The sequence below is a fragment of the Eumetopias jubatus genome, unplaced genomic scaffold, assembly GCF_037043125.1.
Source record: "Eumetopias jubatus isolate StellerSeaLion01/CBP00866 unplaced genomic scaffold, mEumJub1_p1.0 scaffold_5, whole genome shotgun sequence".
Classification (NCBI taxonomy): domain Eukaryota; kingdom Metazoa; phylum Chordata; class Mammalia; order Carnivora; family Otariidae; genus Eumetopias; species Eumetopias jubatus.
The window spans coordinates 122975977-122985267 of NW_028274811.1; the positions used below are offsets into that span (position 1 = coordinate 122975977).

Here is a 9291-nt window from a genome sequence, read left to right on the forward strand (position 1 = left end):
TTATAATAATAATATAAGCCCATTATTTGGGAGACTAAACATATTGCATTGTATTGGCATGAAACATGGCCTGGGTTTGTCTCTCCATACTCAGTAGTGATTAAGAATCTGGTCTCTAAAGTCAAACTGCATGTTTCAAAATGTGAATTTGCCACTTACTAGCTACTAATTAATATTTTCGTAATCAGCTTCCTCCTCTGTCAAGTAGAGACGACAATATTTCCTTCACAGGGTCGTTAGGAAGATTAAATTAGCAAAAACTCCAAAATCATGCAAAGCGGGACCTGCTATATAGGAAGCACCTAACAATTATTAGCTAGTATCAATCAGATTGTTAGAGATATGAATTTTCGTCACATAATAACCCCAGCAGGTAGCAGTGAGTCCCACCTACAGCACGTTTACAATGAGTATTATTAAATGACAAATTTTTATTAGCTATTTTAAAAATGATTTCAATTTTTTGAAGTATAATTTACATACAGTAAAATTCATCAATTCTGACAGGACAATTTGATGAATTTTGACAAGTGGAGTTCACTCAGCTTCTTAAATCTGTAGGTTTATATTTTTATTATATTGGGGAAGTTTTCAGTCATTATTTTTCAAGTTTTTTCCACAACCATACATTTTCCTTCCCTTCTGTAACCCCAATTACATGAACATTAGACCTTCACGTAGTGTGGTTATTCCCTGAGGCTTTTTTTTCTTTTTTGAAATTTTTTTTTCTCTCTGTTATTGAGGTTGAATAATTTCTTTATATTTCTCTCTATTCAAGTTTATGGCTCTTCTGTCATCTGTATTCCACTGTTGAGTTTACTCAGTGAGTTTTCCTTTTTAATTTTGGACACTGTATCCTACATCTAAAATTTCCATTTGGTTCTTCTTCATGTTTTCTATTTCTTTCTTGATACTTTCAATTTTAATATTTGTTTCAAAAATGTTCACAATTGCTCATTTAAGCATTTTCTATAATAGGTATTTTAAAGTCTTTGTCAGGTGATTCCAAGCAGAAGAAGGAAAGAAGCTTTAATTCAGAATGGAATTCAGAAGTTTAACTCTTCCATGGGATTGATATTTTAATTACTGAATGAATCTATTCTGGTAAAAAAAAAAAGTGACTAGAGAATGTTATTATCTGAGAATGACCAGTATGAAGCCTGTCCTAGATTTTATTTAGAGATAAGAGTGTTTTCTTATGAATTATCAGAAATCTCTAGGAATTAATAATCACTATACGTGTTTCATTACTTATTTCTTTCTGTGGTGTATTTTATCCTTCCTCAACTTAAAATCAATACTCTGATCCAATTTTTGCTGAAATTTTTATAGTAACACTTCCAGAGGTGATACAGGGACAGTTTGCTTGTTAAATTCTTATATTTCTAAAAATGCTGCACACCCCGCCCCCACCTCAAGTCATAAATAGGATCTTGAGAACAAGATTCTATGATCACAGCACTTTTCACTCCAAAGTCCATAGTGTTGGGACGCCTGGGTGGCTCAGTCGGTTGGGCGACTGCCTTCGGCTCAGGTCATGATCCTGGAGTCCCGGGATCGAGTCCCACATGGGGCTCCCTGCTCAGCAGGGAGTCTGCTTCTCCCTCTGACCCTCTTCCCTCTCGTGCTTTCTATCCCTCATGCTCTCTCTCTCAAATAAATAAATAAAATCTTTAAAAAAAAAAAGTCCATAGTGTTTCACTGTCTTCTGTCTTAGTGTGTTGCAAATAAGAAGACCATTAGTGTTATCAATCACTTTGTAACCCTGTTTCTATGTCTGAAAGCTTAATAAAGAGTGCTGTTAAAATCTTTTTTTTAAAGATTTTATTTATTTGAGAGAGAGAGAATGAGAGATAGAGAGGACGAGAGGGAAGAGGGTCAGAGGGAGAAACAGACTCCCTGCCGAGCAGGGAGCCCGATGCGGGACTCGATCCCAGGACTCGAGGATCATGACCTGAGCCGAAGGCAGTCGCTTAACCAACTGAGCCACCCAGGCGCCCAATAAGGAGTGCTGTTAATCCCACAAGTTTATTCATTTGTCCAGGACATGGCCAGGAGTGTTTCTTTTTTCAATAAAATCTTCCAGCACTCAGTTGGTCTTTATTATCTAAAAACTGAAGTCTTCATCCAACTCAAGGGGATTTCTTCCATTAAGTCTTTGGTTTCTGTTATTCCTCTTTTCCTTTCTCTCCTACTGAAAGTCTTATTATTTAGAATAATTTATTTCATTGGTTTATCCTACCTGCCTCTTTTTTGTTCCTAATTTCCATTTCTTTTATTTTCTTTTTCTGTATCCTGATGTGCTTCTTTAAGCTAACATTTTGGGTCATTGCCAACTCAATAACCAGCAGTATTTATGGTGGTGTTCACAATCTTTCTTTTTAATTATATACACATTTTTTGCTTCAAATTTATTTTATTATTTTATTATTTTTCCTTTTTTATTATGTTATGTTAATCACCATACCTTACATCATTAGTTTTTGATGTAGTGTTCTATGATTCATTGTTTGCGTATAACACCCAGTGCTCCATGCAGAATATGCCCTCTTTAATACCCATCACCAGGCTATTATTTTTATCTTTTAAGTTGCCCCCACTTTTACCATTGAGTCCAAAATCCAACTTGATGAAGTTCACCTACCCTAATTTTTCAGAGGAATGGCTCTCTGTCCGTCTACCAACACTTATTAAAAGTACAGTAGTCCCTCAACACTGACTCAAGATGAAATAAGCTATGTGAACTGTTAGACTCAGAAGAAAATGAGTATTTTACTGAAATGCAGTCAAAAGAAGAAACAATTGAGGAGGAAAAAGAAAAAAAATAGAATGGGAGGGACACCAGATTACTAAAGGAGAAGAAAGAAAAATAAAGGTAGAATTTTGTGGCTGAAAAGCAGAACAGCTATTCAGGGAGCACAGGGAAGAGCTCCATGCCGAGTGCTCTGTGTCCCTCACAAGAGGTGAGGGGCAGAAAGCACAAGCCAGTTTCATGAGGAAGTGAAGAGGCAGAGATTGTGGAGGAAGGGATGCTCTTAGAACTCTGGGAAGAGGGGTGCCTGGGTGGCTCAGTTGGTTAAGCGACTACCTTTGGCTCGGGTCATGATCCTGGGGTCCCTGGATCGAGTTCCACATCGGGCTCCCTGCTCAGCAAGGAGCCTGCTTCTCCCTCTAACCCTCCCCCCCTCCATGTACTCTCTCTCTCTCTCTCACTCTCGCTCTCTCAAATAAATAAATAAATCTTTAAAAAAAAAAAAAAGAACTCTGGGAAGAAGATCGATGGGCCAAGGAGAAATGACAAGCTCAAGAAACAAGGAGGCAGAAATTGTTGGAGAAGACACCCGGGGCTGGAAGCCCAGGTCACCAACGTCAAGGTACAAAGGCAGGCGGTGCAGAAGCTGAGGGAAAAGGAGGTGCACCTTGTGGTAAATGGACAGTACAAGGCTAAACTTGAGAATAAACAGAATAAGCTAAAGAAACAGTAGATAAAGCAGGAAATTGGGACCCTTTGCAAAAAACCCTCCAAGAGAAGGTAGAACATATTCAGCAAGAATATAGAACAGAGCAGGATTTGAACACAAAGCTCATCAAAGAGCCCTTCAAGGCTTAGAGGAAGAGGGTGATTAAAGAAAAGAAGAAGCACAAAAGAGAAGATATGAGAAGAAAACAGAAGATATCCCATGAGTAATGGCACAGCAACATGAGGAGGAGAAAACTCAGGAGAAAAAGTTGGACCAAGTAATAGAGGAAGAGAAGGAAAGAAGTTGGCTGAGAAAGACAGGGAGCTGAGACCTGAAAAGAAAGCGAAGAGACAACTTGTAAATGGGGTCATGTGTATAAGAAAAGTTCAAGTTCAAGAAAGGTTGCAAAGAAAAGCAAAAAAACAGGAAGAATGTGCTATGGAGTAGGATCATATAAATGAAGGTCTTAAAGAGCTTAACAGCGAACAGGAGAATTTTGCAAGACGCTGAGGTTCCGCCTAGGAGTGCAGCAGGCATCTGCAGATGCACACGTCCTGCTAGCAGCTGGCCCAGGAAGCAGAGGAGGAAAAAGAATGCCAAGAGTTTGAAGCAGAGGTAGCAGTAAAAGAAGGTTTGCCAGGAGAAGATCCAGATCTAGACCACCCATCAAGTGTTGTCTGGAAACATGCGTCCCATGCAGAGAGTATGCCCTAATAACCTTTCAGAAGAGTCTCATACACATCAATATATTTTTTTCAGTCTTTAAGTAATTTTTACTACAGTATGCTTCTATGTTCCTTTAGAAAAGAAACAAAGTACAGTATTCCAATAGCCTCTTCAAGTTTATGACCACCCTTGCAGACCCACAGCCCGCATGTTATTAGGAGGAAGATTCTTCAGAACTGGCCCATCTATTGCTTAGCAGACAGAGGAAGAAAATATGCTTTACTACTCCTAGAGGCCGGTGTCAACAGGCCCACAAACTGTGATCCGGGAATGAATGGATGGGGAGAGAAGCCACTAGGTTCCTGGGCTTTTCCCTGATCTCGAGGCGAAGACAGTCAGCACCTGAGGGGAACAGTCTGGCTCAGCAAATCAGGCCTCCTCTGGACAACTGTGGACCGTGGCAGCCCTTTCTAGGGTCACTGAGGTGACAGGCCTGGGAGCTAGCTGAACTTCTCCAACATCTACAGTGTACAGGGTTTTGCACCAGGCTCCCCCAAATCAGTTAGTCTCTGCTCAGGTGGAGGGTTTTTCAGGTCCCCTGTCCTGGAGCCTTACAAGGAAAGTCACTTTGTTGTCCCCAGGCTGTCTCCAGAAGCACTCAATCTTTGCTTTGCAAGTGGGTCACCCTCCCCTTCCTGACTACCATTGGCTAATATTTCCCTCCCTCCCCCTTCCCCAAACTTCTACAAACCAACTACCCAAGGGCCCAGTGAGAACCTTGAGAGGAGAAGGGACTTGAGCACCTGTGCTGAGCCTACATGTTCTCGAAATATATGGAAAACTGTTTATAGATGTTTCCCCCTCCCCCCTTGTCCATGGTTTCACTTTCCCGTTTCAGTTACCTGCAATCAGCTGTGGCCTGGAAACATGATTCTCCCTCTGACATACTGTCAGAAGGTAATTAGTAGCCTGACTCTGTGTCAGGACACCTATGTCAGTCCCTCACCGCACCTCCTCACGTAGGCATGCTATCATCTAACAGCGTCGCAAGGAGGGTGAAGACAGGACACTAAGACATGAGAGAGACCACAGTCACATGACTTTTATTACCGGATATTGTTGTAACTGTTCTATCTTATTATTAGTTATTGTTGTTCATCTTTTACTTTTATTGTTACTTAATTTAAAAATCAAATTTTTATCATGGGTATGTATGTATAGGAAAAAAACACAGCATGTATAGGGTTTGGTACTATTTCAGGCATCCTCTGGGGGTCTTGGAACATAGCCCGGCCTGAGAAAGGGGTTCTGCTGTATTAGATTGATTGTTAAGTAGTTTTCCTTCCCCCCCATACATTATAAGTTCTTTGAGAATAGAAACTTTATCTTTTAATTCTCTCTTATCTGCTCTCTCTTTATCATGGTGATCAGTTGGCGTTTCAAATTCAGTAAATATCTTCTTCTCCCAGAATTCATGTTAGACCAACTTTGTGGACGATTCCAAGTCATACCACTAGATGGGGAACGTGACATATTTCCTCTGCCTGAGAAAAGGAAGTGAGGGTTCCATCAGGTGACTCTGGGACTTTTCTATCTGAATTTTGATTGCTTTTCAAGCTTGGGAAGGATCTACCTCATTTGAAAGAGGTGGGCAAAAAAAATCTCACTTACACCTTAAGAAATTGTTTCTGTGGGTGACGGAAAGAATGAGTAACTTCCCAGCCCTACACCTCACAGCATTAGCAAAGCAAAGTGTTTATTTCAGAAAGTGGAAAGAACAGATGTCAGGGGGAGAAATGTGCTAAAAAAAAAAAAAAAAAAAAACAGAGTTCTTCTGCCAAGAGTTATCGTCTCGGGTTTTGATTAAAAATTCCACTGAGATGCTATTTTTTACATGCCATTTAAAAAAAAGCCACCCCCAATTCCGCCTCCAGGATGGGCTGGAAAACTTACTTGTGATGCTTCATTGACCTTGGCTGTCCATCTTGTTCCACTGAAATGAGCAGGTTATTTTCTCTAAAAGTAAATGCCTGAAACTCTATTATAGATGCTAATAGATAAGATGAAATTGCTCTGTGTGACCACTATTCAAGGGTTAAAGGTCAAAGTTCACATTCACTTTATTAAAGTATAATCTGGTGCCTTGCTCAGTTCAGCATGATGCTGGTTCATCTTTCATACTGCCCTGTAAGGAAGGTAGAAGAATGAATCCAAGGGGAATTCTTCTAAATTAGTTTTAAAAACTGCCTTCATCAAACACTGAAGAGACACCCGGAGAATTTAAATGCATCTTTCATTTTGGAGGAAAAGATGTAATGACTCAGGTCAATGAAAGTATGCTTTTGGGTTATTTAACCAAATAAATAATATTTGATTTTGTTGAAGAAGCAACTTCTGCGATGTACACTGACCTATAGGCAGGAATGAGTCCCTCCTGGTATACATCTGGTGTACCAGGTTTCACCAGCACAAAGGTTGGCCATAGACCTTTCCACGGGTCTGCATCCTGGACTTCCCCAGAACATGGAATCATTCCCGTGTAACAACACTAGTTAGGAAGCCACAACAATGTGGCTGGTTTAAATGAGCATTTTTGTCTGGCAGGCCTAAGAAGCACTGCTCCCAGAACTCCCCCTGGGGTTGTCCACTGATGTGCCTTTTCTTGGGAAGCAGGGGATGGACTGGTGGCTCTGTCTGAGGTCTTTTGATCATAGGAGGGGTGCTAGCACCTGTCAGAACTGTGTTTCATTCATTCTTCCCAAAGAAGATATTTCAAACAGGGTCACAAGGAGCTACTTAACAGTTAAAAAGGCAAAAAAAAAAAAAAAAAAATTTTTTTAAAGGTAAAATTTTTAAGGCTCTGCCAGTAAAATAGGCATAGAATTTGGGAGAAAGCCGAATTTGTGGCTATCTATGTCCCGAAATTAGCAGTACCATACACTGACAACTTGATTGGAACCTTTGGAGGAGTCTGGGAACAGCAAGAGAAAGACGTCTTCTTGGGTGATTGGTAAGCATGGTGTTCTTTCCTCCAGTCAGCTTTGTGTACCGCTGATGTGTAAGCAAGAGTGGAAAACAGAGCAGATGTCCTGACAATGGCCTGATTATGCTCTGGGCATAACTTTGTCCAGTTCCTGATGATGAACATCTGTCTTCCTTAAGCCAATAGACGAAATAATATACTATGTGTTGAGAACATACCTGTAACAGTCACTTGACACAGATTATCTCAATCTTCATAGTGATCCAATGGAGTGTTAATATTAACTACCTCCATTTTACAGACGAGAGAATTGAGCCCAAGCAAGAGAAATTTCCAAGGTTTCACAGGTAATAAGAGGTGGAGTTAGGATTTTACCTGAAGTAGTTTGACCCAAAGCCTCTGGCTGTATCTACTATAATCAACTATTTCTCAAGGCAAAATCCCCCATTGTATCAATAGATACCTAATGGAAATCTTATCATCACTATCTCAGACAGAAAAAAAAAAAAATGTACATGTTACAGAACTAAAGGTCTAAGGACTAGGTCATTAACTCTGGGTTTAGGCACCATATCAAGGCGATATCTGCAAGAGATTAAGAAAATGAATGAGACATTTGTCAGGCAATAGGATTGGGAAGGGGGGTGCAGGCAGAAGAGTATGACATGTTTGTGTAACTGGAGCCAGACTGGTGTAGCTGGAGGATAAGCCACAGGTGATGAAATGAAGCTGGCCAGGTAGACAAGAATCATCTCTGATCCAGGGGGGCTTCGGTAGAATGTATTCCCGGAGCTTTAGAGGTTTAGATGTTTTATCCTACGAATGATGTTGAGTCACTAATAGGTTCTAGTCATTCAGTGTGTGTGTGAGGATGGTGGTGACACAATTGGGTGGTCATAGCAAGGGTTAAGACACTGAAAATAGTTTCTACTGTCTTATTTTCCACAGTTAGGTTGCTCCACTTAATTTTGCCATTAAACAGTTATGACCATCTCAGGGGCAGCCATGCGGCTGTGGGGGGGCATTAAAAGGAAGGAAGAACTTCTGGTTAAAAACCTCACACGTTCCCCTCCAAGGTACTGAACATAGAGTTGGATGCTTCTTTCCTACTCTCCTGCTGCTATATTTCTTCTTCCATCTGATTTCCAGTAATTTAGAATTTCTCAATTGTTTCTTTGATTCAGACTGCCTGCCCGTGGGACAATGAAACTGTATTTCTCAGCATTTAAATAGGCAATTCAAGGTTTCGTTTGAGAGTTGACTTTCCTGATGCAAGCTGGCAACCTTGGAAACCCGGGCACCAATTCTAGACAGCAAGCTGAAGTCTCTCTGCCACTAACCGGTCAATCTTGTTTGCTTCATCCTGACAAATATAGATGTACATATGTACATATATTTATACGTAGAGAGATCTATATGTATCTATATATACATGAATATATACACATATACATTCATTTCATTTTTAAACTTTATTCTTACAACTTAAAGGAAAATAGTCTTCTAATATTACGAATTGTGTATTCACAGGGTAGCAATACCTGACAGAGGTGTCCTAAGGCTTAAATGACATGACATAGAGTATGTCTAACACGGCTTAACCCAAAGCAGAAACTTGCTCCTAGATCCACCATCCTCACCTCTAGCAGATTAGAAATGGGCATAAGGAATTTTATACTGTAATTTTCTGGATAGTGTCAGACAAATGATGGAAGTCTACCTCAAACTACATTAAATGCGAAAGAATTTTTTCCTTTGGGCGTTTGGAATGAGGAATTTCAGAAGTGACTGGATCCAGGGCCTCAGTTTGATCAGGTCTACTAAATTCCCCTTCCCCTTCTCCTTCCCCGACCCCTCCTCCTCATTCCTTTCCTCCTTCCCTCCTCATCCGCGCTTGATGTTAGCTAGATTCTCCGGAGGCTTTTTTCCAGAAGGGACAAGAACAGTTGCCAGCGCTAGACTTAAACTTTACCAGCTGAGCAATCTCAAAAAGGAAGAACACTTCTCTCCAATACCTTCAACAATGTCCCAAAAGGCTAGCATGACCTAAAAGTCGTGGAAGTCCTGAGAATCATTAGAAAGTTATTATCACAACCTCTTTGTGTCAAATTGACGCACTGTGCCTCGAATACTGCGTGGAACTCAGGCAGATTCAAATAAGGAGAAAGAACAAGCTGGCAG

General features: G+C 40.5%; 1 pseudogene; it reads left to right on the top strand.

Annotated features, from left to right (window-relative positions):
• Positions 1–4227, top strand: part of LOC114204754 (cilia- and flagella-associated protein 53 pseudogene) — a 32463-nt pseudogene extending 28236 nt beyond the window's left edge.
• The last annotated feature ends 5064 nt before the right edge of the window (positions 4228–9291 follow it).